The sequence below is a fragment of the Staurois parvus genome, unplaced genomic scaffold (assembly GCF_062004578.1).
Source record: "Staurois parvus isolate SC_StPar_1 unplaced genomic scaffold, SC_StPar_1.0 ptg002003l, whole genome shotgun sequence".
Lineage (NCBI taxonomy): Eukaryota > Metazoa > Chordata > Amphibia > Anura > Ranidae > Staurois > Staurois parvus.
This window is the reverse complement of record NW_028319799.1, coordinates 96,313-123,634: the sequence shown is the minus strand read 5'-3', so window position 1 is coordinate 123,634 and position 27,322 is coordinate 96,313. Positions and strand designations below refer to the sequence as shown.

The 27,322-nt window shown below is 53.2% G+C and overlaps 1 pseudogene across 1 annotated transcript in view; it reads right to left on the bottom strand.

Annotated features, from left to right (window-relative positions):
- Positions 1-371: 371 nt before the first annotated feature.
- The window catches only part of LOC149433055 (atrial natriuretic peptide receptor 1-like), a 76,386-nt pseudogene continuing 49,435 nt past the window's right edge, over positions 372-27,322 (bottom strand). The window contains exons 7-22 of the transcript XR_016308884.1: positions 26,500-26,584; positions 24,054-24,174; positions 17,865-17,939; positions 17,456-17,533; positions 15,348-15,453; positions 14,785-14,856; positions 12,608-12,767; positions 10,995-11,150; positions 10,709-10,877; positions 7,725-7,871; positions 6,737-6,860; positions 5,069-5,137; positions 4,782-4,956; positions 2,500-2,598; positions 1,819-1,910; positions 372-1,213 (exon numbers count right to left, since the gene is read on the bottom strand). The product of XR_016308884.1 is annotated as an atrial natriuretic peptide receptor 1-like (transcript). The remainder of the gene's footprint in view (positions 1,214-1,818; positions 1,911-2,499; positions 2,599-4,781; positions 4,957-5,068; positions 5,138-6,736; positions 6,861-7,724; positions 7,872-10,708; positions 10,878-10,994; positions 11,151-12,607; positions 12,768-14,784; positions 14,857-15,347; positions 15,454-17,455; positions 17,534-17,864; positions 17,940-24,053; positions 24,175-26,499; positions 26,585-27,322) is intronic.

Genomic DNA, 27,322 nt, shown 5'->3' with positions numbered 1-27,322 from the left:
GGCGGAAAACACGTGGTAGTATCTGCCATGGATTGGTACCAGGAAAAGAAAATGATGGTAAGTCTTTGATACAATTTTCCATTTCCTGTCACCAACATGGCGGAAAACACGTGGTAATATTTGCCATGGATTGGTATCAGGAAATTAAAAGATGGTAACTATCTGATACAGTTTTCCATTTTCCTGCCACCAACATGGTGGGACACTACAGTACCGTATGCTGCCATGGACTGGCACCTGGAAAAGAAAATGACGGTAAGTCTTTGACACAATTTTCCACTTTTCTCACCCAACCCTCTTAAAAACCGCACAGCCTCCTCCACCACCGAGCTACAAAAATCCATATGTACCCAAAAATACTATAACTCATCGAGAATTTAGAAATATTTATAGCAGTAAATTCGGAACGTCCACTTCACATTTGTAGCCCATAAAATCTTCGTTGGGCGTCGGAGGCCAAGATTTCCCATCAGAGGTTCTTTCTTCTTGAAGCTCCAGCTTGTGGGGTCCATTGGTCTGCTGGGTTCAGTCACTTTTGAACCCTCACAAAGCTCTAGAACCAAGGAACAGAGATATGAAATAAATTAGGGTTTAACTAGCTGAAAGGGAAGGGTGGTCTTGATGAAGGCGTCCATGATAGAGAGACCTCAGGTGAGGTAGATGGGATGGCTAGTACCATCCTTGTCAGTTCAGAGGAGAGACTTTGGTGTTGTAGGTCCTTATTTGCTACTTGATTCTTGAAGGACATCACCGATGCATTCTGAGGAACGTACGTCCGTTCTTCAGATGATTCAGCCTTAACCTAGTGTGTTGGACAGGAACTTCTATAGACGCAATGCAGATCTGGTCTTTCAAGTGGGGGAGACCATTTACAATTTGGAGACAGCTCCTTGCCATGGATGTTTGTAGTCCCTCAACTGCTCCATCTTTCATTACGGCATGGTTGCGTGTGCTGGTTCACATGTCTACGTGTGAGGGAGGCCAAGCCTCCTTTGGCTTTGGTCCACGTTTTGGCAGTTTACTCCACCACCTTCCTTAGTGTCAATTGCCACGGTGAGGTGGAGATGTCTGTGAGGTACAAACATGGCCTTGTTGAGGATTGAGAGTACCCCAAGTCACATAATCCCCTGTGAAGGCCAGCAAGGTGTCACCCGTGGGTGCTGCTGCTGCTTCGTTCGCCCAGTAGCCAGTAGGTTCGGACCTTGCCTTTGCCCTGGGAAAGAGATGGAATGAGGTATGAAGAGCACTGACCATTCTATGAAGAATGATGTCAGGGTCCTGTCCACGGCAGAAGTTCTGGAAGATATGGCATTTCTGCCAGTACCCTGCGTGGCCGCAGAAGCACACATTAGCCTCAGTTTGGTGCCAGACGGCCTTTATAAGGAGGCTCATCACTTCCTCAAGTGGCTGGATGATACTATCACGTACCTGGTGATGGAGGCCAATGGAGAGAGGTCTTCCCTTGCGGCTAAGTTCCAGACTCCCCTGAGAGTGGGACAGCGGGAGTCAGGCCCAAAGTGGCACAGGTCGCCTGTAGGAGTGCTAACACAGGCGACCTGTGCCACTTTGGGCCTGACTCCCGCTGTCCCACTCTCAGGGGAGTCTGGAACTTAGCCGCAAGAGAAGCCCTCTCTCCATTGGCCTCCATCACCAGGTACGTGATAGTATCATCCAGCCACTTGAGGAAGGCCAAACTGAGGCTAATGTGTGCTTCTGCGGCCATGCAGGGTACTGGCAGAAATGCCAGATCTTCCAGAACTTCTGCCGTGGACAGGACCCTGACAAATGAGTAGAACTTATCTAGAACATGCCCATTACCTTCATCTCTACGTCACCTCTCAGTTCCAGCTCAAAGCAGCTGAACTCTTCTAAGACATTCCGTGTGTCTGTGGAAACGTGGATCTTTAGTGCTACAAAACACAAAAATATCAACCACATGAAAGGCAGAAGGATGGAAGGTTCATGGTTAGAACTGGTCACACGTGCTGATGGACCATTTTAATGACCATCTTATCAACGAAAGCAGTGGTGGCCAGATATGGCCCTTTGCTTGCCTTTATCTGGCCCTTGGGGCACTATTCCAACAACTGACGGGACACCATTCCTCCCACTGACACCCTCGGTGGCACTCAACTTCCCATTGATACCAACCATGGGGCCTTCTTCCTTGTTTAAAACCAACGATGAGGCATTGTCTACACCCACTGGCCACAGTCTGGAACTTCTTGAAGCCAAAGGACAGTTAACTGGCCATGTGTTTAGAAAGTTTGGAGACCCCTGAACCAAAGCAATGGGGGCATCTGGTGCTTTATGCTCATTTCAAGTGGACATTTCAATAACCTCTAACCCAGAGCCCAGCGCTCTATCTATGGAGGACACAACTGAAGAAATCCTACCTTCTAGGACCCTAAAGAAACATCTACTGCTCCTCCAAGAGAAGACAAGACCGGGCATTACAGTTGTTGTCTTCACATACCTCATCCAGACAGGCAATCTCACCTTCGCCATTGGACTCCATGCGTGATGCCGTGTTCACCGTATCTCCGAAGAGGCAGTATCGAGGCATCTTAAGGCCCACAACTCCGGCACAGACGGGACCTACACAGACACAAGCTCTTAGTTGTAGGACAAGCAGGACTGCCTAGGATTATTGTACGGGATTATATCATGGACCCTCATAGTAGCTTTACCAGCTAAGGAGTACACCTGCCCCTCCCCCCACTTCCTCCATGATCTGGGAACCCCTTTGCTAACCTATTTGCATTGCAGGAGTGGAATCCAAGACACACCCACTGCACCCCCTGTGTATGATGTATAGTAAGCCTCATCAAAGTGAAGTTCCTCTCAGCCACCATGAGACTGACTGGTGATGCGTGGAGAGAGGAAGTCACACAGCACAGGTCCAGGTAGCAGATCCACCCACTGCGCAGTGTGTCTCCAGTGTCCCCTGCACTCCTGTGTCTCCAGTGTCCCCTGCACTCCTGCACTCCTGTGTCTCCAGTGTCCCCTGCACTCCTGTGTCTCCAGCGTCCCCTGCACTCCTGTGTCCCCTGCACTCCTGCACTCCAGTGTCCCCTGCACTCCTGCACTCCTGTGTCCCCTGCACTCCTGCACTCCTGTGTCTCCAGTGTCCCCTGCACTCCTGCACTCCTGTGTCTCCAGTGTCCCCTGCACTCCTGTGTCTCCAGTGTCCCCTGCACTCCTGCACTCCTGTGTCTCCTGCACTCCTGTGTCTCCAGCGTCCCCTGCACTCCAGTGTCCCCTGCACTCCTGCGTCCCCTGCACTCCTGTGTCTCCAGTATCCCCAGCACTCCTGTGTCTCCAGTGTCCCCTGCACTCCTGTGTCTCCAGTATCCCCAGCACTCCTGTGTCTCCAGTGTCCCCTGCACTCCTGCACTCCAGTATCCCCAGCACTCCTGTGTCTCCAGTGTCCCCAGCACTCCTGTGTCTCCAGTGTCCCCTGCACTCCAGTGTCTCCTGCACTCCAGTATCCCCTGCACTCCTGTGTCTCCAGTGTCCCCTGCACTCCAGTGTCCCTTGCACTCCAGTGTCTCCTGCACTCCTGTGTCTCCAGCACTCCTGTGTCTCATGCACTCCTGTGTGTCCAGTGTCCCCTGCACTCCAGTGTCCCCTGCACTCCTGTGTCTCCTGCACTCCTGTGTCTCCTGCACTCCTGTGTCTCCAGTGTCCCCTGCACTCCTGCGTCTCCTGTGTCCCCTGCACTCCTGTGTCCCCTGCACTCCTGTGTCCCCTGCACTCCTGTGTCCCCTGCACTCCTGTGTCTCCTGCACTCCTGTGTCTCCAGCGTCCCCTGCACTCCTGTGTCTCCTGCACTCCTGCGTCTCCAGCGTCCCCTGCACTCCTGTGTCTCCAACGTCCCCTGCACTCCTGTGTCTCCAGCGTCCCCTGCACTCCTGTGTCTCCTGCACTCCTGTGTCTCCTGCACTCCTGTGTCTCCAGCGTCCCCTGCACTCCTGTGTCTCCTGCACTCCTGTGTCTCCTGCACTCCTGTGTCTCCACCGTCCCCTGCACTCCTGTGTCTCCTGCACTCCTGTGTCGCCGGCATCCCCTGCACTCCTGTGTCTCCTGTGTCTCCAGCGTCCCCTGCACTCCTGTGTCTCCTGCACTCCTGTGTCTCCAGCGTCCCCTGCACTCCTGTGTCTCCTGCACTCCTGTGTCTCCAGTGTCTCCTGCACTCCTGTGTCTCCACCGTCCCCTGCACTCCTGTGTCTCCTGCACTCCTGTGTCGCCGGCATCCCCTGCACTCCTGTGTCTCCTGTGTCTCCAGCGTCCCCTGCACTCCTGTGTCTCCTGCACTCCTGTGTCTCCAGCGTCCCCTGCACTCCTGTGTCTCCAGCGTCCCCTGCACTCCTGTGTCTCCAACGTCCCCTGCACTCCTGTGTCTCCAGCACTCCTGTGTCTCCAGTGTCTCCTGCACTCCTGTGTCTCCTGCACTTCTGTGTCCCCTGCACTCCTGTGTCTCTAACGTCCCCTGCACTCCTGTGTCCCCTGCACTCCTGTGTCTCCAGCACTCCTGTGTCTCCAGCACTCCCTTTGTGCCACTGTGACACCGGCCTCTTCATGTGGTCTCAGGGACGCCCCTCCCAGTGGATCTGGCCCCCAGTCTGACACCCAGAAACACAGCTAGTCCTGCGGACCGTCGGTGTCCATGGCTGTAGATCCACAGACGTGGCGCCGGTTCCCGGAGTCGGTCCATGCCTACCTCCAGCTGTGGGTGGGACCCTAGGCAGGTGATAGACCTGGCCCCGCCCCCTCCTCACCTGTATGAATTCCTATCCGAAGCCGCAGCTGCTGCGCGGGTCGATGTCGGATTTTAAACGTCTTGACAGCGTCCAGCAAGGCCAGAGACATCCGCGCGATCTCCCGGGTGTGGAGCTTCCCATTGCGGACCGGCAGCCCGGAGACCACCATGTAGGCGTCGCCGATCGTCTCCACCTGACAATTGTGATCATCCCAGAGAAAAGGACGATTTATTATTACATTGGGAGAAGGAAAGAGCTGAGAGTTCAGCATGGCGAGGGAGACCTCCGCCCACCGCGCTCCTCACCTTGTACACGTCAAAGTTGTCAATGATGGCGTCAAAGCAAGTGTAGAGATCGTTCAGGAGCGTGACCACCTGAAAGAGGAACCGTGAGACCGAAGAACAAGGCGCCGGGCGGGGAGAGGATGAGAGGAGGACAGGAGGAGAGGAGGAGGACAGGACGACAGGAGGAGAAGAGGAGAGGAGGACAGGAGGAGAGGAGGACAGGAGGAGGACAGGAGGAGGAGAGGACGACAGGAGGAGAGGACGACAGGAGGAGAGGAGGAGAGGATGACAGGAGGAGAGGAGAACAGGAGGAGAGGAGGACAGGAGGAGAGGAGGACAGGACGACAGGAGGAGAGGACGACAGGAGGAGAGGAGGACAGGACGACAGGAGGAGAGGACGACAGGAGGAGAGGAGGAGAGGACGACAGGAGGAGAGGATGACAGGAGGACAGGAGGAGAGGAGAACAGGAGGAGAGGATGACAGGAGGAGAGGAGGACAGGAGGAGAGGAGGACAGGAGGAGGACAGGACGACAGGAGGAGAGGACGACAGGAGGAGAAGACGACAGGAGGAGAGGAGGACAGGAGGAGAGGAGGAGGACAGGACGACAGGAGGAGAGGACGACAGGAGGAGAGGACGACAGGAGGAGAGGAGGAGAGGACGACAGGAGGAGAGGACGACAGGAGGAGAGGAGGAGAGGACGACAGGAGGAGAGGATGACAGGAGGACAGGAGGAGAGGATGACAGGAGGAGAGGAGGACAGGAGGAGAGGAGGACAGGAAGACAGGAGGAGAGGAGGACAGGAGGAGAGGATGACAGGAGGAGAGGAGGACAGTAGGAAAGGAGGAGGACAGGACGACAGGAGGAGAGGACGACAGGAGGAGAGGATGACAGGAGGACAGGACGACAGGAGGAGAGGAGGACAGGAGGAGAGGAGGACAGGAGGAGAGGATGACAGGAGGAGAAGAGGACAGGAGGAGAGGAGGACAGGAGAGGATGACAGGAGGAGAGGAGGAGAGGACGACAGGAGAAGAGGAGGAGAGGAGGAGGACAGGAGGAGAGGATGACAGGAGGAGAGGAGGACAGGAGGACAGGAGGAAAGGAGAAGGACAGGACGACAGGAGGAGAGGACAACAGGAGGAGAGGATGACAGGAGGACAGGACGACAGGAGGAGAGGAGGACAGGAGGAGAGGATGACAGGAGGAGAGGAGGACAGGAGGAGAGGAGGACAGGAGAGGATGACAGGAGGAGAGGAGGAGAGGATGACAGGAGGACAGGAGGAGAAGATGACAGGAGGAGAGGAGGAGAAGAGGACAGGAGGAGAGGACGACAGGAGGAGAGGACGACAGGAGGAGAGGAGGAGAGGATGACAGGACAGGAGGAGAGGATGACACGAGGAGAGGAGGACAGGAGGAGAGGAGGACCCTGAGTGCAGGAGGAGAGGAGGACAGGAGGAGAGGAGGACCCTGAGTGCAGGAGGAGAGGAGGACAGGAGGAGAGAAGGACACATGGGGGCAGGAGGACAGGAGGAGAGAAGGACACATGGTGGCAGGAGGACAGGAGGAGAGGAGGACACATTGGGGCAGGAGGAGAGGAGGACAGGTGGAGAGAAGGACACATGGGGGCAGGAAGACAGGAGGAGAGGAGGACACATGGGGGCAGGAGGACTAAAGAGTCACTCCGCAGTACCTGCATTGGCGTGCTTTCAGCCGAGAGCGCCGTGAACCCCACAATGTCGCTGAAGTAGATGGTGACGCTATCAAAGGCCTCGGCCTGCACTGTCTCCCCTCTCTTCAGCTGCTCGGCCACAGAACTGCAAGGGGGAAAAGAGGCAGCATGACCACTCGTGACTCTTCTCTCCTGAAATACTCTGCACTGCTGGAGGACTCCACTCCTTCCTCTATAACTCTCCTGAAATACTCTGCACTGCTGGAGGACTCCTCTCCTTCCTCTATAACTCTCCTCTCCTGAAATACTCTGCACTGCTGGAGGACTCCGCTCCTTCCTCTCCTCTCCTGAAATACTCTGCACTGCTGGAGGACTCCGCCCCTTCCTCTATAACTCTCCTCTCCTGAAATACTCTGCACTACTGGAGGACTCCGCCCCTTCCTCTCCTCTCCTGAAATACTCTGCACTGCTGGAGGACTCCGCTCCTTCCTCTATAACTCTCCTCTCCTGAAATACTCTGCACTGCTGGAGGACTCCGCCCCTTCCTCTATAACTCTCCTCTCCTGAAATACTCTGCACTACTGGAGGACTCCGCCCCTTCCTCTCCTCTCCTGAAATACTCTGCACTGCTGGAGGACTCCGCTCCTTCCTCTATAACTCTCCTCTCCTGAAATACTCTGCACTGCTGGAGGACTCCGCCCCTTCCTCTATAACTCTCCTCTCCTGAAATACTCTGCACTACTGGAGGACTCCGCCCCTTCCTCTCCTCTCCTGAAATACTCTGCACTGCTGGAGGACTCCGCTCCTTCCTCTCCTCTCCTGAAATACTCTGCACTGCTGGAGGACTCCGCTCCTTCCTCTATAACTCTCCTCTCCTGAAATACTCTGCACTGCTGGAGGACTCCGCTCCTTCCTCTATAACTCTCCTCTCCTGAAATACTCTGCTCTGCCGGAGGTGCAGCAGACAAGAAGAAGCAACGTTTGGGCAGCCCTCTGTCCTCATACTCACTGAGGAAGTATCTGGTAGAGAAGAGCCTCAGCCTTGCGTTTCTCCTCCAGGTAGGCCTGGGTCCGGTCCTCCACCAGCTCCTCCAGGTTGTTGGCGTACTGCTCCATGCGGGACAGCAGATTGTCCAAGATGTTGGTGCTGTTCTCCCTGCGGACCACGAACACAACAATACTCAGAGGACCACCAACACACGGAACTCCTCTGATGTTCCTGGAAGCGGGGACTGGAAGTCCACAGATGCTCCAACAACGTCTCTTTACAGCAGGTCCAATCTAAACACTCAACAGAAGGGACCTTGAGGAGGCTGGACTACAGAAGACCAACCGAGAAGACCAACGGAGGTCCTCCTTGCAGGCTGAGAACAAGGAAGGGAGGCTACAGGGAGCACCGAAACACCGGAACTGGACGATATTGGAAAAGCGTGGCCTGCTCTGACCAATCGCAACTTCTGTTGCAACCTACAGATGGAGAGCGAGATTTTGGGGTACAAGGCACAATTCTATGAACTTTTAACAAACGGTGCTAGTGGTCCATACTGGTGAGGAACAAGTCCCAACCTATGGAACCTCGAAGAAGATGGACTACAGAAGACCAGCCAGGGTTCCTTCTGCCAGCTAAGAGCAAGAAAACGAGGCTACAGGGAGCACCGGATCACCAGAACCTGACATTGTCCCGTCTAACCAATCTCCATTGTTGCTGCAACATGAAGAGTCAAAATTTGGTGTAGATGGTCCACACTGGTGGGGAATGTTACTTGACCTCTTGTATGGTGTCAGCGGTCCAATCTGGTGGGGAAATGCTTGGCCTCCTGCATGGTGTCAGTGGTCCAGTCTGGTGGCCTCCTGCATGGTGTCAGTGGTCCAGTCTGGTGGGGAATGTTACTTGGCCTCCTGTATGGTGTCAGTGGTCCAGTCTGGTGGGGAATGTTACTTGGCCTCCTGTATGGTGTCAGTGGTCCAGTCTGGTGGCCTCCTGCATGGTGTCAGTGGTCCAGTCTGGTGGGGAAATACTTGGCCTCCTGCATGGTGTCAGTGGTCCAGTCTGGTGGGGAATGTTACTTGGCCTCCTGTATGGTGTCAGTGGTCCAGTCTGGTGGCCTCCTGCATGGTGTCAGTCGTCCAGTCTGGTGGGGAAATACTTGGCCTCCTGCATGGTGTCAGTGGTCCAGTCTGGTGGGGAATGTTACTTGGCCTCCTGTATGGTGTCAGTGGTCCAGTCTGGTGGGGAAATACGTGGCCTCCTGTATTGTGTCAATCTTACTTTGGTCTTCTGTATAACACTAGTGGTCTAGACTGGTGGGAAATGTTCTTGGCCTCCTGTATGGTGTCAATGGTTCAGACTGGTGAGGAATTTTACTTGGCCTATTGTTTGGTGTCAGTGGACCAGTCTGGTAGGGAAAGTTACTTGACCTTTTTGTGGTGTCAGTGGTCCACACTGGAGGGGAATGCTACTTGGCCTCCTGTATGGTGTCAGTGGACCAGACTGGTAGGGAAAATTACTTGACCTTTTTTGTGGTGTCAGTGGTGCACACTGTGGGGAAGGTTACTTGACCTCTTGTATGGTGTCAGTGGCCCAGTCTGGTGGGGAAATACTTGGCCTCCTGTATGGTGTCAGTGGCCCAGTCTGGTGGGGAAATACTTGGCCTCCTGTATGGTGTCAGTGGTCCAGTCTGGTGGGGAAATACTTGGCCTCCTGTACGGTGTCAGTGGTCCAGTCTGGTGGGGAAATGCTTGGCCTCCTGTATGGTGTCAGTGGCCCAGTCTGGTGGGGAAATACTTGGCCTCCTGTATGGTGTCAGTGGTCCAGTCTGGTGGGGAAATACTTGGCCTCCTGTACGGTGTCAGTGGTCCAGTCTGGTGGGGAAATACTTGGCCTCCTGTACGGTGTCAGTGGTCCAGTCTGGTGGGGAAATGCTTGGCCTCCTGTATGGTGTCAATGGCCCAGTCTGGTGGGGAAATACTTGGCCTCCTGTATGGTGTCAGTGGTCCAGTCTGGTGGGGAAATACTTGGCCTCCTGTATGGTGTCAGTGGTCCAGTCTGGTGGGGAAATACTTGGCCTCCTGTACGGTGTCAGTGGTCCAGTCTGGTGGGGAAATGCTTGGCCTCCTGTATGGTGTCAGTGGTCTAGTCTGGTGGGGAAATGCTTGGACTCCTGCATTGTGTCAATCTTACTTTGGTCTTCTGTATAATGTCAGTGGTCCACACTGTGGGGAATATTATTTGGCATCTTGTATGGTGTCAGTGGTCCACACTGGTAGGGAATGTTACTTGGCCTTCTGTATGGTGTCAGTGGTCCACACTGGTGGAGAATGTTACTTGGCCTTCTGTATGGTGTCAGTGGTCCACACTGGTGGGGAATGTTACTTGGCCTCCTGTATGGTGTCAGTGGTCCAGTCTGGTGGGGAAATACTTGGCCTCCTGTATGGTGTCAGTGGTCCAGTCTGGTGGGGAAATACTTGGCCTCCTGTATGGTGTCAGTGGTCCAGTCCGGTCGGGAAATGCTTGGCCTCCTGTATGGTGTCAGTGGTCCAGTCTGGTCGGGAAATGCTTGGCCTCCTGTATGGTGTCAGTGGTCCACACTGGTGGGGAATGTTACTTGGCCTCCTGTATGGTGTCAATAGTGCAGATTTTTCGGGAATATTACCTGCCCCCCCCCCCCTTTATGGTGTCAGTAGTCCAGACTGGTGGAGAATGTATCTTGAACTCCTGTACCATGTCCATGATCCAGATTGGTGGGGAAATCTACTTGGTCTCATGTATGGTGTCAGAGGACCAGACTGGTGGGGAATGTTTCTTGGCACACATTAGGTCCCTCAATACCAACTAAAACAACATCTAAATAATGCTGCATACGTAAATGCCGGCCATGACCCCTCTATGGATATCTCCCCCCCCCCCCCCCCGGCCCCATTTAGTAGGGTTCTTCAGAGATGAAAATAGGAGGAAGTTGAACCCAGAGGCGTTCTCGGCATGCAGATCCTCACCTGTTGAACTTTCGTAGCAGAACTTTAATCTGGTTGAAGTCCGGCCTGTCTAGAGGGTCCTCTGCCCAGCACCTCTGCATGAGCACCCCCAGTTCCTGGATATGGCAGTACAGGTTGGTGGACGGTCGGAAGTACGGCTTTTCCTGGCTCTTCACGCGTTCTATTATTTCTGAAAGGAAAACAAAGAAGAGTTTGGGAAATGAGAGGAACCACAGGAGAGAAAACGAGAGGAAGAAGGAATCTACTGAAGCCTGCGTGGGGTCAGCACACTGGTCAGGAGACCCACCTTTGGGGCTGTAGTCACCGCTGTCCATGTAGAAGACCCCGTTTCGGAGAGCGATCTCCTGAAGGATGATTCCAAAGCTGTAGACGTCTCCTTTTTGGGTCCCCTGAGGATTGGGGGATTCCATACGGAGGAGCTCCGGAGCCGTCCACAGCCGCTCTACAACAACAATGGATGAGGAAACACCTCGGAATGGCACGGCCAGCAGAAAGCGAGAAGACTTCGATATCAGAACAACATCCCTTTCCCTTCCCTTTGAAGCTCCACTTGGACCCAATTTTTCACATAGCTGAATACAAATCTGAAATTCACCCGTGGAGGAACACCTGCCAGGATAATCGGGAATTCTGCTTCTCTAGGCCTTCTACTAGGACAACCTTTCTCAACATTTTTAGCATGGTGGAACCATTGAAACACCTTTGTGGTCTCCAGGAACCCCTACTAGATCTATAGAACATGGCACATCGTGGTCAAAAGGAGGAATGCTCCATACACCTAGGTTTAGTAGGAAGAACCCCACCTTACAGATCACTGAAAAGGTCACTGATGTCATCAGGTACCCATGTAAGAGGCAGAAGTTGCTCATTGCTCACGGAACCCCAAGCAACGTCTGGAGGAACCCCAAACTTCCACGGAACCCTGGTTAAGAAAGGCCATACTAGGAGGTCAGTAGAAGGACACACTTTGGATAGTGAAAGTATGCCAGATATCTGAGTCAGGACCTAGGGTCAGGGGTCAGCTTGATGACAACCACCACGGTCACCCTGAGGTTCATACATTTGGGTAACAGTGGTACAAGGAGGGTCGTCCTTTAGCTGCCTCCAGTCAGATGTCCCCCTACATGTCGCCCAATGATCTCCTGAGTGGAGATCCTCCAGCTTACTGGCAAAAAAAGCGTGAGAATCCTCGGAGTCCACCACCCCACGGAAGCTGGCCAGGCCGTAGTCGGTGATCTTCAGGACGAAGCGGCTGTCCATCATGCAGTAGTAGGACTTGAGGTTCCTGTGGGACCCGATTTTTCACATAGCCGAATACAAATCTTAAATTCACCCATGGAGGAACACCTGCCAGGATAATCGGGAATTCTGCTTCTCTAGGCCTTCTACTAGGACAACCTTAGCATGGAGGAACCCTTGAAACACCTTTGTGGTCTCCAGGAACCCCTAATAGATCTACAGCACATGGTACATCGTGGTCAATAGGAGGAATGCTCCATACACCTAGGTTTAGTAGGAAGAACCCCACCTTACAGATCACTAAAAAGGTCACTGATGTCATCAGGTACCCATGTAAGAGGCAGAAATTGCTCATTGCTCACGGAATCCCCAGCAACGTCTGGAGGAACCCCAAACTTCCACGGAACCCTAGTTGGGAAAGGCCATACTAGGAGGTCAATAGAAGGACACACTTTGGATAGTGAAAGTATGCCAGATATCTGAGTGAGGACCTAGGGTCAGGGGTCAGCTTGATGACAACCACCCACACTATCGGTCACCCCCGAGGTTCATACATTTGGGTAACAGTGGCACAAGGAGGGTCGTCCTTTAGCTGCCTCCAGTCAGATGTCCCCCTACATGTCACCCAATGATCTCCTGAGTGGAGATCCTCCATCTTACTGGCAAAAAAAGCGTGAGAATCCTCGGAGTCCACCACCCCACGGAAGCTGGCCAGGCCGTAGTCGGTGATCTTCAGGACGAAGCGGCTGTCCACCACGCAGTTGCAGGACTTGAGGTTCCCGTGGGACCCGATGACGCTGTTGTGCAGGAAGAGCATTCCCTGAAGGAGAAAGAGACGGACAACCCAACGGGGCAGAATCAGGACCATGAAAATAGCACTTTGATTACTTTCCTTTCCAGCGAGGTTCTATAGCCCCATGTGTCAGACAAAGCTCCGCCTCTTTTCCTGGCTGGAGGACGCCCAGCGTCACCTAACTCTAGCCTGACTGTCCCTGGCCCCACCCCTTTCATTCATTGGATTTCAGTTCTTCGAATCACTGCAGCTCAGCATCACATTTGACACCATACAAGAGGCCACTGACACCATACAGGAGGCCAAGTAACATTCCCCACCAGTGTGGACCACTGACACCATACAGGAGGCCAAGTAACATTCACCACCAGTGTGGACCACTGACACCATACAGGAGGCCAAGTATTTCCCCAACAGACTGGACCACTGACACCATACAGGAGGCCAAGTATTTCCCCACCAGACTGGACCACTGACACCATACAGGAGGCCAAGTATTTCCCCAACAGACTGGAACACTGACACCATACAGGAGGCCAAGTAACATTCACCACAGTGTGGACCACTGACACCATACAGGAGGCCAAGTAACATTCCCCACCAGTGTGGACCACTGACACCATACAGGAGGCCAAGTATTTCCCCAACAGACTGGACCACTGACACCATACAGGAGGCCAAGTAACATTCCCCACCAGTGTGGACCACTGACACCATACAGGAGGCCAAGTATTTCCCCAACAGACTGGACCACTGACACCATACAGGAGGCCAAGTATTTCCCCAACAGACTGGACAACTGACACCATACAGGAGGCCAAGTAACATTCCCCACCAGACTGGACCACTGACACCATACAGGAGGCTAAGTATTTCCCCAACAGACTGGACCACTGACACCATACAGGAGGCTAAGTATTTCCCCAACAGACTGGACCACTGACACCATACAGGAGGCCAAGTATTTCCCCAACAGACTGGAACACTGACACCATACAGGAGGCCAAGTAACATTCACCACAGTGTGGACCACTGACACCATACAGGAGGCCAAGTAACATTCCCCACCAGTGTGGACCACTGACACCATACAGGAGGCCAAGTATTTCCCCAACAGACTGGACCACTGACACCATACAGGAGGCCAAGTATTTCCCCCAACAGACTGGACCACTGACACCATACAGGAGGCCAAGTAACATTCCCCACCAGACTGGACCACTGACACCATACAGGAGGCTAAGTATTTCCCCAACAGACTGGACCACTGACACCATACAGGAGGCCAAGTAACATTCCCCACCAGTGTGGACCACTGACACCATACAGGAGGCCAAGTATTTCCCCAACAGACTGGACCACTGACACCATACAGGAGGCCAAGTATTTCCCCAACAGACTGGACCACTGACACCATACAGGAGGCCAAGTAACATTCCCCACCAATCTGGACCACCGACATCAAATTTGCATGGGTGTCACCTATGCCAATACAGCCTGCTCACTCCCCCAGACTGACACCCAGCCTGTAAGGCATTTCGCTATTTGCATAACTCCTCCCACTAATTGCATCAGGACTGAGGGGAGCTTGAAAGGAGTACTGAGGCGGGGTGCTGGGATGTTTTCAGGAAGTTACGCACAGCACCCTGCCGGCCCCTCCCACCAGCCATGATCTGCCTGCCTTGCAGAGAGAAGCACAGAGACCCAGTGATGTCTATAATGAGGTGTGTAATGAATATGGAAAGGTTCAAATTAAAAAATGTCCTTATCTTGTTGATGAGGGGGGGAGGGAAGGAGGGGGAGAGGGAAGGAGGGGGAAGGGGGGACGGGAAGGGGGGGGGGGGTAAATATAAGCAGATGAAAGTTCAGCTGTAATGGGTTGGTAATAGTCGAACGTTCATTAGGTGATGATGGATGCTGATTACATCGATTATTGCCAATTACAGTGCAGCCTGATTGGTGGCGTGATCGGCATTCTGAGGACAGAGATCAGCGCCCCCCCCCCCCCCCGCCCCCCGCCCCTTCCCCCCCACCCCCCGCTTACCTTCACAATGTCATTTATCAACGAATATCGGAACATCCAATCCAGAGTAATACTCTCATTCTCCAGAATATCCTGCAGAGAGGAGATAGACAATTATGGAGCGATGCTCTGCAGATCTCTAGAGGGGTCAATGATGGGATAATCTGCAGAATACATCAATATGGATCTGTCAGGAGGGGGAGGGGATGGAGCGATGTTCTGCAGATCTCTAGAGGGGTCAGCGATGGAATAATCTGCAGAATATATCCATATGGATCCCTGAGGAGGGGGAGGGGAGGGAGCGATGCTCTGCAGAGCTCTAGAAGGATCAGTGATGGGATCATCTGCAGAATATATCTATATGTATTGTGTCCCTGATGACGTCATGTGTGACGAAACGCGTAGGATGGAGCCCTATTATATCAATATGGAGATGTCAGGAGGGGGAAGGGAGGGAGCGATGTTCTGCAGATCTCTAGAGAGGTCAGTGATGCAATAATCTGCAGAATATATCAATATGGATCCCTGAGGAGGGGGAGGGGAGGGAGCGATGCTCTGCACATCTTCTATGGTGGAGTACTCACCTGCAGGCTCCCCCGGGGGCAGTACTCGGTCAGTATACAGATATTGGGGGGGGTCTATACACGAGCCGACAAATCGGGTCAAATGTTCGTTCTGTACGTCTCTCATCTGCAATGGGAAAGGAGATGATTATTGGGAAGATCGATACATTGTATAACAAATACCCCCCCCCCCCCCCGACACCTCCTCCATGTTAAGGGGACCCCCGCAGAACATGGACACAGCAGCAGCCCCTAGTGACTTGTTTTTTTTTTGGGGGGGGGGGAGGTCTCAGAATTGTCATGTGATCCCCGACAACCGGCCATTGCCGAGCGATCTCCAGTGGAAAGCACTGCCAATTATTCCCAATGACGTCACCCCGGCTGACTTCAGAGGACCAGGAAAGGGTTAAAGCTGAAGTTTCATCTTTCCCCTCCCCCCTCATTAACATAATAATGACATTCCTAAACATAATCCTTCCATTGCATATCTTATTTTATACCCGATGATGTCATCACTGGGTCTCTGTGCCTCTCTATGCAATGCAGTCAGATCATGGCTGGTGTGAGGGGCCAGCAGTGTTTCCTGAAAACTTTCCCTACCTAAGTCCTCCTACACCTCTTCCCTTTATCCCCGGCCCTGAATGTAGCTCCCCTACCCCGGCCCTCAGTGTAGCCCCCGTACCCCCTCTCCCCCCCACCCCGGCCCTGAGTGTAGCCCTCTTACCCCTCTCCCCCCCACCCCGGCCCTGAGTGTAGCCCCCCTACCCCTCTCCCCCCCACCCCGGCCCTGAGTGTAGCCCCCTTACCCTCTCCCCCCCCCCCACCCTTGTGTTCCCTCTCAACACCGGCCCGCGACTTCCCAAAACTTCAACCAAAAAGGGAGAGGGAGGAGCTTGTCCTGAACTCAATCAGTCTGGAGCCGCGGCCGGCTCTCCCCTCATTAGCAGAGATGGGCCCCCCCCTATAGAGCATAATAGGTGTCCGGCCCTTTGGATGAGGAGGGGGCCAGGGGCCCCTCTGTGAGGCTTCCATCAGAAGGTCCCTGCTACTGACCCCCCTAGGGGTGCAATCCTCCCTCCATCCTCTAGGTGTCCCGGCTCCTCCCATGGCCTGAAATGGCTTCACTGCACATTGTGAGCTTCTCACAATATAAACTCCGCCTCCATATAGAGCTCCGCCCCATTTCCTGGCTGGAGGACATCCAGCATTATCTAGACCTTTCCTCCCCAGCCTAACTGTCCTTGGTCCCAGGGACCCTGAAGTAAGGGGGGATTGTAATGTAAGGGGGACTCTGCTGGGGACCCTGAAGTAAGGGGGGATTGTGATGTAAGGGGGGACCCTGAACTAAGGGGGGATTGTGATGTAAGGGGGACTCTGCTGGGGACCCTGAAGTAAGGGGGGTGTGTGATGTAAGGGGGGACCCTGAAGTAAGGGGGGTGTGTGATGTAAGGGGGGACCCTGAAGTAAGGGGGGATTGTGATGTAAGGGGGACTCTGCTGGGGACCCTGAAATAAGGGGGGGAGTGTGATGTAAGGGGGGACCCTGAAGTAAGGGGGGATTGTGATGTAAGGGGGGACCCTGAAGTAAGGGGGGATTGTGATGTAAGGGGGGACCCTGAAGTAAGGGGGGATTGTGATGTAAGGGGGTCCCTGAAGTAAGGGGGGATTGTGATGTAAGGGGGGACCCTGAAGTAAGGGGGGATTGTGATGTACGGGGGGGACCCTGAAGTAAGGGGGGATTGTGATGTAAGGGGGGACCCTGAAGTAAGGGGGGTGTGTGATGTAAGGGGGGACCCTGAAGTAAGGGGGGTGTGTGATGTAAGGGGGGACCCTGAAGTAAGGGGGGATTGTGATGTAAGGGGGGACCCTGAAGTAAGGGGGGACGTTTTGTTGACATGGGAATCTTTGTAAGGCATACTCTGTGGCCCTCATACTGGAAAGTCTGGGGAGGTGAAGTTCGATCACGAGTTGAGGACGGTCGATCCCCCCCCTCCCGGAGTGGAGTGACACCAATGTGTGGATTTGCGGCAGGGCCCCTCGGAGTCATTTTGCGGCGGGGCCCCTCGGAGTCATTTTGCGGCGGGGCCCCTCGGAATCATTAGGCAGACAATCCGAAGGCTCCACACTCACATATTTCAGCTCGAAGAGAACCTTCCTGGTCAGTTCGATGCGTTTCTGGTTCAGGTACTTCACAGCCACAACGTTGCCCTGGAGAGGAGATGAAAGGAAATGGTTGTGACAGGAAATGCCGACCATCAATTATGTGTGAAAGGAAAGGTCATCGGTGAGATGATGGGACCAGCTGTGCCGTACAGGGATCCTGCATCCTCCCAGGAGTGACATTTACATTACAGCTCTGCTGGTGTCATCTCTCCTGTCCCCGTCAGTTCCACCCCGTGTCGGTCACCCCGCATCGGTCACCCCGCGTCGGTCACCCCGCGTCGGTCACCCCGCGCCGGTCACCCCGTGTCGGTCACCCCGTGTCGGTCACCCCGTGTCGGTCACCCCGCATCGGTCACGTACAACCAAACACATTTACCTTGTAGTACGCCGTCTTGGCGTAAACCTGGAACTGACCCTCCATGGTGAGCAAGGAGCCGTAGTTGGAGCCTCTCTAGAGACAGAACGACAAAGATTAGAAGATGAGCCCAAGACCAGAGGACCAGGAACGTGTTACGGTGGGAGAAGTGTGGAGTTCGCTTCACGGTATATGTGAATTGGGGGCTCAGTGATGAGGGGGGGACTTTACGTGATCACGCGTCGCGAAGCATGCCCTTCAATTTCTGGTTCGGCCACACACGGACCTTTCCAAAATCAGCCGATGGACTTGGAGGGGGAGGATTTAGTTCAAGAGGCCTTCTGCTTTTTGTGGGCTCAGAAAGTCAGGCCGGTGAGAAGATATCCAAGCAATAAGCAGAAACAGGAGAGCAGGAGAAGAATGAGGACGTCTATGAATGGACAGGAGGAGGTATGAGGAAAAGTTGAAGGTTAAAAGAACAAGAAACCAAGCCAGAACCAAAGAAGAGGCCAAGAAATCAAAACAGAGCCAGAGAAGATGGAAAGAGAAAGAACAGACGGGCGTGAGATGAACTTGGGGTGGACAGTACAGCGATTTTGGTTTTTGTGAGCTTGGCTAGCCAGGCAGGTCAGCAGACATCCAAACATGGGCAGAAACAAGACAGCAGGAGAAGAATGAGGACATCTATGAAAGGACAGGAGGAGGTATGAGGAAAAGTTGAAGGTTAAGGACAAGAAACCAAGCCAGAACCAGAGAAGAGGCTAGGAGGCCAAGAGAGAACCAGAGAAGAGGCCAGGAGGCCAAGAGAGAATCAGAGAAGAGGCCAGGAGGCCAAGAGAGAACCAGAGAAGAGGCCAGGAGGCCAAGAGAGCCAGAGAAGATGGAAAGAGAAAGAACAGAGGGGCTGGGGATACACGTGGGGTTGGACAGTACAATGCTTTTGCTTTTTGTGAGCTTGGCTAGCCAGGCAGGTCAGCAGACCTCCAAACCATGGGCAGAAACAAGACAGCAGGAGAAGAATGAGGACATCTGTGAAAGGACAGGAGGAGGTATGAGGAATAATTGAAGGTTAAATGACAAGAAACCAAGCCAGAACCAGAGAAGAGACCAGGAGGCCAAGAGAGAGCCAGAGAAGAGGTCAAGAAACCAAAACAGAGCCAGAGAAGATGGAAAGAGAAAGAATGGAGAAGAAAGGCTTGACATAAACTTGGGGTGGACAGTACAATTCTTTTGCTTTTTGTGAGAAGACGGGCAGACAGCTAAGCAATGGGCAGAAACAGGACAGCAGAAGAGTAATGAAGAAGTGCATGGGCGGCTGAGGGGAGATATGTAGAATGGTTGAGGGTAAGAGGCAGAGAACCAAGACAGAACCAGAGAAGCTGGACAGAAAGGAGAATGAGGACTTGAGGTGAACTTGGGGTGGATTGACATGCTAGACAGGCAAGAAGATGTCCAAGCAATGGACAGAACATGACAGCAGAGGAAGAAATGGAGACTCCATGAAGTGGCCAGGAGGAGGTATGTGGAATGGTGGAGGGTAAAAGCTTCAGAAACCAAGACAGAACCAGAGAAGAGGCCAAGAAATCAAGACACAACCGGAGAACACAGAAAGTTCAGAGAAAGAAGGCTTGAGATGAACCTGGGGTGAACAGTACAAGGCCCTCTGCCGTTTTTGAGCTCAGCAAGATGGGTAGGTCATCAAATATTCAGCAACAGATAGAAGCAGGACAATAGAAAAGAATCACAAACCCCATGAAGTGGCTGGAGGATCCCATGGAGCTTGGTTGCAGGTAAGAGGCAGAGAAACCCAGACAGAAGCAGAGAAGATGGAAATTCAGAATGGAGAAAGAGGACCTTGGGGTGGAGAGTACAATGTGTCTGCTTTTTGTGTGAGCTTAACATACCAGGCAGGCTAGAAGATAGCCAAGCAATGGACAGCAACATGACAGCAGAGGAAGAATGGGGAACTCCATGAAGTGGCCAGGAGGAGGTATGTGGAATGGTGGAGGATAGGACGCCAAGAAACTATGACAAAACCAGGGAGGATTGGAAAGACAGAATGGAGAAAGAAAGCTTAGATGAATTGGAGGAGGGGGCAGTATGGGAAGGGTTAAATGTAAAAAGTTGAGAAAACATGACAGAACTGGGAGACTAGGCCATAAAACCAAGACGGAACCGGAGAAGAGGCCAAGAAACCAAGATAGAACTGTAGAAGAGGCCAAGAAACCAAGACAGAACCAGAGACAAGGCAAAAAAACACGACAGAACCGTAGAAGAGGCCAAGAAACCAAAACAGAACCGGAGAAGAGGCAAGAAACCAAAAGAGAACTGGAGAAGAAGCCAAGAAACCAAGAAAGAACCGGAGAGGAGGCCAAGAAACCAAGACAGAACCAGACATGAGGAAAAGTAACCAATACAGAACCAGAGAGGAGGCCAAGAAACCAAGACAGAACCAGAAATGAGGAAAAGAAACCAAGACAGAACCAGGGGAAGAGGCCAAGAACCAAGACAGACCCAGAGACGAGGCCAAGAACCAAGACAGAACCGGTGAAAAGGCCAAGACACCAAGACAGAACCAGAGAAGAGGTCAGGAAACCAAGACAGAACCAGAGAAGAGGTCAGGAAACCAAGACAGAACCAGAGAAGAGGTCAGGAAACCAAGACAGAACCAGAGAAGAGGTCAGGAAACCAAGACAGAACCAGAGAAGAGGTCAGGAAACCAAGACAGAACCAGAGAAGAGACCAAAAAACCAAAACAGAACTGGAGAAGAAGCCAAGAAGCCAAGACAGAACCAGACATGAGGAAAAGAAACCAATACAGAACCAGAGAGGAGGCCAAGAAACCAAGACAGAACCAGGGATGAGGCCAAGAAACCAAGACAGAACCAGGGAAGAGGCCAAGAAACCAAGACAGAACCAGAGAAGAGTCCAGGAAACCAAGACAGACCCAGAGACGAGGCCAAGGAAACCAAGACAGACCCAGAGACAAGGCCAAGAAACCAAGACAGAACAGAACCAGAGAAGAGTCCAGGAAACCAAGACAGAACCAGAGAAGAGTCCAGGAAACCAAGACAGAACCAGAGAAGAGTCCAGGAAACCAAGACAGAACCAGAGAAGAGTCCAGGAAACCAAGACAGAACCAGAGAAGAGTCCAGGAAACCAAGACAGAACCAGAGAAGAGTCCAGGAAACCAAGACAGAACCAGAGAAGAGTCCAGGAAACCAAGACAGAACCAGAGAAGAGTCCAGGAAACCAAGATAGAACCAGAGAAGAGTCCATATTGATTCAACATCGTTATCTAAAAAAGGTCACACTATTGCTTCAGATCAGCTTCTCATCTACCCCAAACTGCTTCTCATCTACCCCAAACTTCTTCTTATCTACCCCAACCTTCTTCTCATCTACCCCAAACTTCTTCTAATCTACCCCAACCTTCTTCTCATCTACCCCAAACTTCTTCTCATCTACCCCAAACATCTTTCTAATCTACCCAAACATCTTCTCATCTACCCCAAACATCTTCTCATCTACCCCAAACTTCTTCTCATCTACCCAAACTTCTGCTCATCTACCCAAAACTTCTTCTCATCTACCCCAAACTTCTTCTCATCTACCCCAAACTTCTCAACTACCACTACCCCTAACTTCTTCTCACCTACCCCAAACTTCTTCTCACCTACCCAAAACTTCTTCTCATCTACCCCAAACTATTCATCTACCCCAAACTTCTCATCTACCCCTAAACTTTTCTCATCTACCCCAAACTTCTTCTCATCTACCCCAAACTACTCATCTACCCTAAACTTCTCATCTACCCCAAACTTCTTCTCATCTACCCCTAAACTTTTCTCATCTACCCCAAACTTCTTCTCATCTACCCCAAACTTCTTCTAATCTACCCCAAACTTCTTATCTACCCTAAACTTCTCATCTACCCCAAACTTCTTTCTAATCTACCCCAAACTTCTTCTCATCTACCCCAAACTTCTTCTCATCTACCCCAAACTTCTTCTCATCTACCCCAAAACTTCTCATCTACCCCAAACTTCTTCTCATCTGCCCTAAACGTCTTCTTATCAACCCCACACTTCTTCTCACCTACACCAAACTTCCTCATCTACCCCAAACTTCTTCTCATCTACCCCAAACTACTCTACCCTAAACTTCTCATCTACCCCAAACTTCTCATCTACCCCTAAACTTTTCTCATCTACCCCAAACTTCTTCTCATCTACCCTCAAACCATCTTCTCATCTACCCCAAACATCTTCTCATCTACCCCAAACTACTCATTTACCCTAAACTTCTCATCTACCCTAAATTACTCATCTACGCCAAACCTCTTCTCATCTACCCCAAACTTCCTCTCATCTACCCCAACTTCTTGTCATCTACCCTAACGAGAAAATTTCTAACTTCTCAGCAAGTAGACACCTTTAAACAGGTTCTTATCTTCTAATGTGACATTTCTAGATGTCGTAAGCACGTTCAATCCCACAAACAAGTTCTTATCTTGCTCTAAGCAGAATATCTTGTGACTCTGTTCTTTAGCTTCGAGAAGTGACATAATTCACCTCTCATGCTCCTGGCATTTGGGCGACAATGCTTTATTGTTAAAATGACCCAAGAAACAAAGGGTCCAAGGCCAACACATTTCATAGGCATTACAGAAGGTGAGAAGATATCCAAGCGCTGGACAGAAACAGGACAACAGTGAGGGAATGGAGAAGTCCATGAAGTAGCAGGAAGGAGGTACGTGGAATGGTTGAGGGTAGGACACCAAGAAACCAAGACAGAACAAGAGGAGATGGAAAGACAAAAATTACGGAGAAAGACCCTTGGGATGAACTTGGGGTGGATAATACAATGTCAAGTGAAGATGATCAATGAAACGAATGTTGAGGAGGACACAAGTGGAAATCGGGTTTAGTCTGAACAAATTTGAGAATGACCCTAAGAAGTGAAACGTGAACATGTGATATCGTATTATCCACCCCAAGTTCATCCTAAGTTTCTTTCTCCATCATTTTTGCCTTTCCGTCTTCTCTGGTTCCGTCTTGTTTCTCGGCGTCCTACCCTCAACCACTCCATGTACCTCCTTCCTGCTACTTTATGGTTTCTTGGCCTCTTATCTTCAATTAGTCCACATACATTACCTCCTTCTGGCTACTTTATGCACTTCTCTGTTGTCCTGTTTCTGTCCAGTGCCTAGATATCTTCTCAACCTCACAAAAAGCAGAAGCACTGTATATGCATCTCAAGGCTTCTGTCTCTAGGTCTTCTCGGGTTCATTCTTGGTTCCTTGCCGCCGTTCCTCCACCATTCCCCATACTTTCACCCGGCCACCTAATGAAGTTCTCCATTACTTAATGATGTGCCGACATGGAAATATGAAGGTCTTCTGTCTATTGGGACAGAATACAGGTGAAGGTCTAACCCTGAAGTCCACATATGGTCTACAAATGTTACTAGTGGAGTAAAGTAGTTGAGTAGTAGACGATTTCTGCATGCTAGAAGATGGTGGGTGAAGCTGGCACTGCCTTCAGAGATCACAACTACCAATTTACTCTTCAAACCATTCTGTTCCCATAGGTTTCTGAAGACCCTAAGCAGTTCCTCATGTTCTGGTTGACCATTCTAGTCTGGTGGTCAGATATCAAACGTATACCCAGCCTAAAACCAGAATATACAGTCTGTGGGTTCCCTGGTTCCAGCCCTGCCCTCACTCTGAGCCCACCTGACCATTTGGAAACTCGATCACTGCCCGAGGGCCCGAGGTCAGTAGGGGCCCCATGAGATGCCCCTAGTAGCTTTTTCATAGGCTTTTTTGAGTTTTGGCCAGGACACAGGGCCTTGTGATCCCCTATTGCCCGGGGGCCCCATGAGTTGTCAGTCTGCCCCTGGAGCCTACCCTAGCCTTGTGTACACATTGGATGAGAAGATGTACAGAATCATGGGAAGAGAGGCTAGAAGAACTATGAAAGGCCTGCTAAATATGAGTGAAGTATATAAATCGTAGCTCATGACACATTGAGGGGGCTTCCTAATGTGAGCTATTCTGAAGCCAAAGAAGGCTACTGATTGGCTGACGCACTACATATTTCTACATTGACTGTGGTGGTCCCAAGTGGGGGTCAGCTGCCACACCCAAGACCCTTTGTCAGCCGGTAAGGGGGAGAGGGGGGCGGAGTTTGTGTCTGAAGTGGTTACCATAGACAGGGTGAGTTTGCTGCCCGCTCGGCGCAGGTTCTTCTCCATGTTGCTGGTCTGGATGTCCTCCCAGCGCACTTTCCACAGCTCGGCCGCCAGCTCCTTCTCCAGCCGCAGCTTCCTGGAAGGGACAGACAGGGGACGCCGGTCAGTGCGAAGCAGCTGCTAGAAGCGGCCGGCTGTTTTATTCCATTGCCTGAAATTATTACCGATCCTGAGATAAAAGAGTGAACAAAGTGACCTGGTTCCATCAATCACCTCATGGTGACCACGGATGGTCAGATGTATCGCTGGCAATGGCAGGCGGGGGGAGATTTCTCCCATCCCCGCGTGTGCTGCTTCATTGCCGCAACCCGCCGCCATCCTGGCCCATCACGTTCCCCAGGGACCGGCCGCTCGCAGGTACAGGCTAACAAGCTGACTTCCCTGTGAGATAATGAGCGTCTCCGACAGCCAGGAGCTCCCATCACCCTCAGGGAGGTCAGCAACTGCCCCATCCGTGTCCATCACTTCCCGAAATATGGAGCAGGACTATTAATAGGCAACCTCATGGCTTCACAGGAGAAGACTTGGCCTTCAGATTGACTTCATATCTACAAATGTATCCATCAATTATCACCCCGATCATGTACACGGGGCCCCTGAGGGGGGGGGGGATTACCCTTTGTGGACCCCGCAGGCAGCACTAATCCTGAGGTGGATGATTGCTCCAGTGCAGAGGCCGGGGCCCCCGCTGGCCCTTATTAAGGTCTGCAATCTGCGGAAGAGAGGAGACGTGGGACGCACTCGGAAGTCTCCTCTAATCCCCTCGCTGGAGTCAACCTGCTGCAGCTCTCATGGAAACAAGATCAGGTCCCCCCCCCCATCCTCCTCCCCACCTCGGCCCGGCACCATCCGGAGAATTACCACCCCCCATCCTCCTCCCACCTCGGCCCGGCACCATCCGGAGAATTACCCCCCCCCATCCTCCTCCCCACCTCGGCCCGGCACCATCCGGAGAATTACCACCCCCATCCTCCTCCCCACCTTGGCCCAGCACCATCCAGAGAATTACCCCCCCCCATCCCTCCTCCCCACCTCGGCCCAGCACCATCCAGAGAATTACCCCCCCCCCATCCTCTTCTCCACCTCGGCCCGGCACCATCCGGAGAATTACCCCCCCCATCCTCTTCTCCACCTCGGCCTGGCACCATCCAGAGAATTACCCCCCCCCCCCCATCCACTTCTCCACCTCGGCCTGACACCATCCGGAGCATTGCCGGCTTCAATTAGTAGCTACAAGGCCAAGGTGGGGGGGGGGGCAGGAAAAGAATACAGGGTGGGGGGAACCAGGAGAAGAGTACAGGGTGGGGGGACCAGTAGAAGAGTACAGGGTGGGGGGACCAGGAGAAGAGTACGGGGGGGGGGGGGGCGGGGAGACCAGGAGAAGAGTACAGGGGGGGAGACCAGTAGAATACTGGGTGGGGGGGACCAGGAGAAGAGTATGGGGGGGGTAGATCAGGGGTGGGGTGGGGGGAGAAGAGTACGGGGGTAGATCAGGGGTGGGGGAGAAGAGTAGGGGGGGGGGTAAATCAGGGGTGGGGGAGAAGAGTACGGGGGGTAGATCAGGGGTGGGGGAGAAGAGAACGGGGGGGGTAGATCAGGGGTGGTGGAAAGAGTACGGGGGGGGTAGATCAGGGAGATCAGGGGTGGGGTGGGGGAGAAGAGTACAGGGGGGGGTAGATCAGGGGTGGGGTGGGGGAGAAGAGTACGGGGGGGGGTTAGATCAGGGATGGGGTGGGGGAGAAGAGTACGGGGGGGCAGATCAGGGGTGGGGTGGGGGAGAAGAGTACGGGGGGGTGGGCGGTAGATCAGCGGTGGGGTGGGGGAGAAAGAGTACGGGGGGGGGGTAGATCACGGGTGGGGGAGAAGAGTACTGGGGGGGTTAGATCAGGGGTGGGGGAGAAGAGTAAGGGGGGATAGATCAGGGGTGGGGTGGGGAGAAGAGTACGGGGGGGGTAGATCAGGGGTGGGGGAGAAGAGTATAGGGGGGGGGGTAGATCACGGGTGGGGGAGAAGAGTACTGGGGGGGATAGATCAGGGGTGGGGTGGGGGAGAAGAGTGGGGGGGGGTAGATCAGGGGTGGGGGAGAAGAGTACGGGGTTGGTTAGATCAGGGATGGGGGAGAAGAGTAAGGGGGGTAGATCAGGGGTGTCGGAGAAGAGTACGGGGTTGGTTAGATCAGGGGTGGGGGAGAAGAGTACGGGGGGGTAGATCAGGGGTGTCGGAGAAGAGTACGGGGTTGGTTAGATCAGGGGTGGGGGAGAAGAGTACGGGTGGGGTAGATCAGGGGTGGGGGAGAAGAGTATAGGGGGGGTAGATCAGGGGTGGGGGAGAAGAGTATAGGGGGGGGGGTAGATCAGGGGTGGGGTGGGGGAGAAGAGTACGGGGGGGGGGAGAAGAGTACCTGTATATGAAGACGGAGGAGACGGCGATGGCGAGGAGGATGAAGCAGATGACGATGGATGTGACCTCCAGGACGGAGAAGCTGGCTGGGAGAGAAGAGATCGGGAAGACGTGTCAGACCTCCCCACACACACGGCTCTCCCTCCCTCCCGTGGATCCTCCATGATGGGGGGCTGAGCTCCATACACCCATCCTCAGGGACACCCACATCCGGCCCCCTACAGCTGTAGTGAGTGGTGTATCCTCGGTGCCCCAACATCCCCTCCCCGCTCTGTGCCGGGTGCACCATGTCCTGGTATGAAGAAGTCCTTGGTGATCCTCCCGGTCATCTGCTTTCCCATTACTGACCACACTAGGCATGGGAGCTCATCCATCCCAGGGTGGTAAGTTTTTCTAGCTGTGCTGGGAGAACAGATCTGCCTGTCCTCCAGCGGTCAGGCTTGTGCTGACACCCCACCGCCCCCGCCTGTCCTCCAGCAGTCAGACTTGTGCTGACACCCCCCAAAAGCCCCCCCCCACCCCCGCCTGTCCTCCAGTGGTCAGACTTGTGCTGACACACCCCCAAAGCCCCCCCCACCCCCGCCTGTACTCCAGCGGTCAGACTTGTGCTGACACACCCCCCCCCCCGCCTGTACTCCAGCGGTCAGACTTGTACTGACACCCCCCCCCCCTGCTGTCCTCCAGTGGTCAGACTTTGCTGCCCCCCCCCCCACCTGTCCTCCAGTGGTCAGACTTGTGCTGACACCCCCCCCGCCCCGCTTTTCTCCAGTGGTCAGACTCGTGCTGACACCCCCACCCTCCCACCTGTCCTTCAGTGGTCAGAC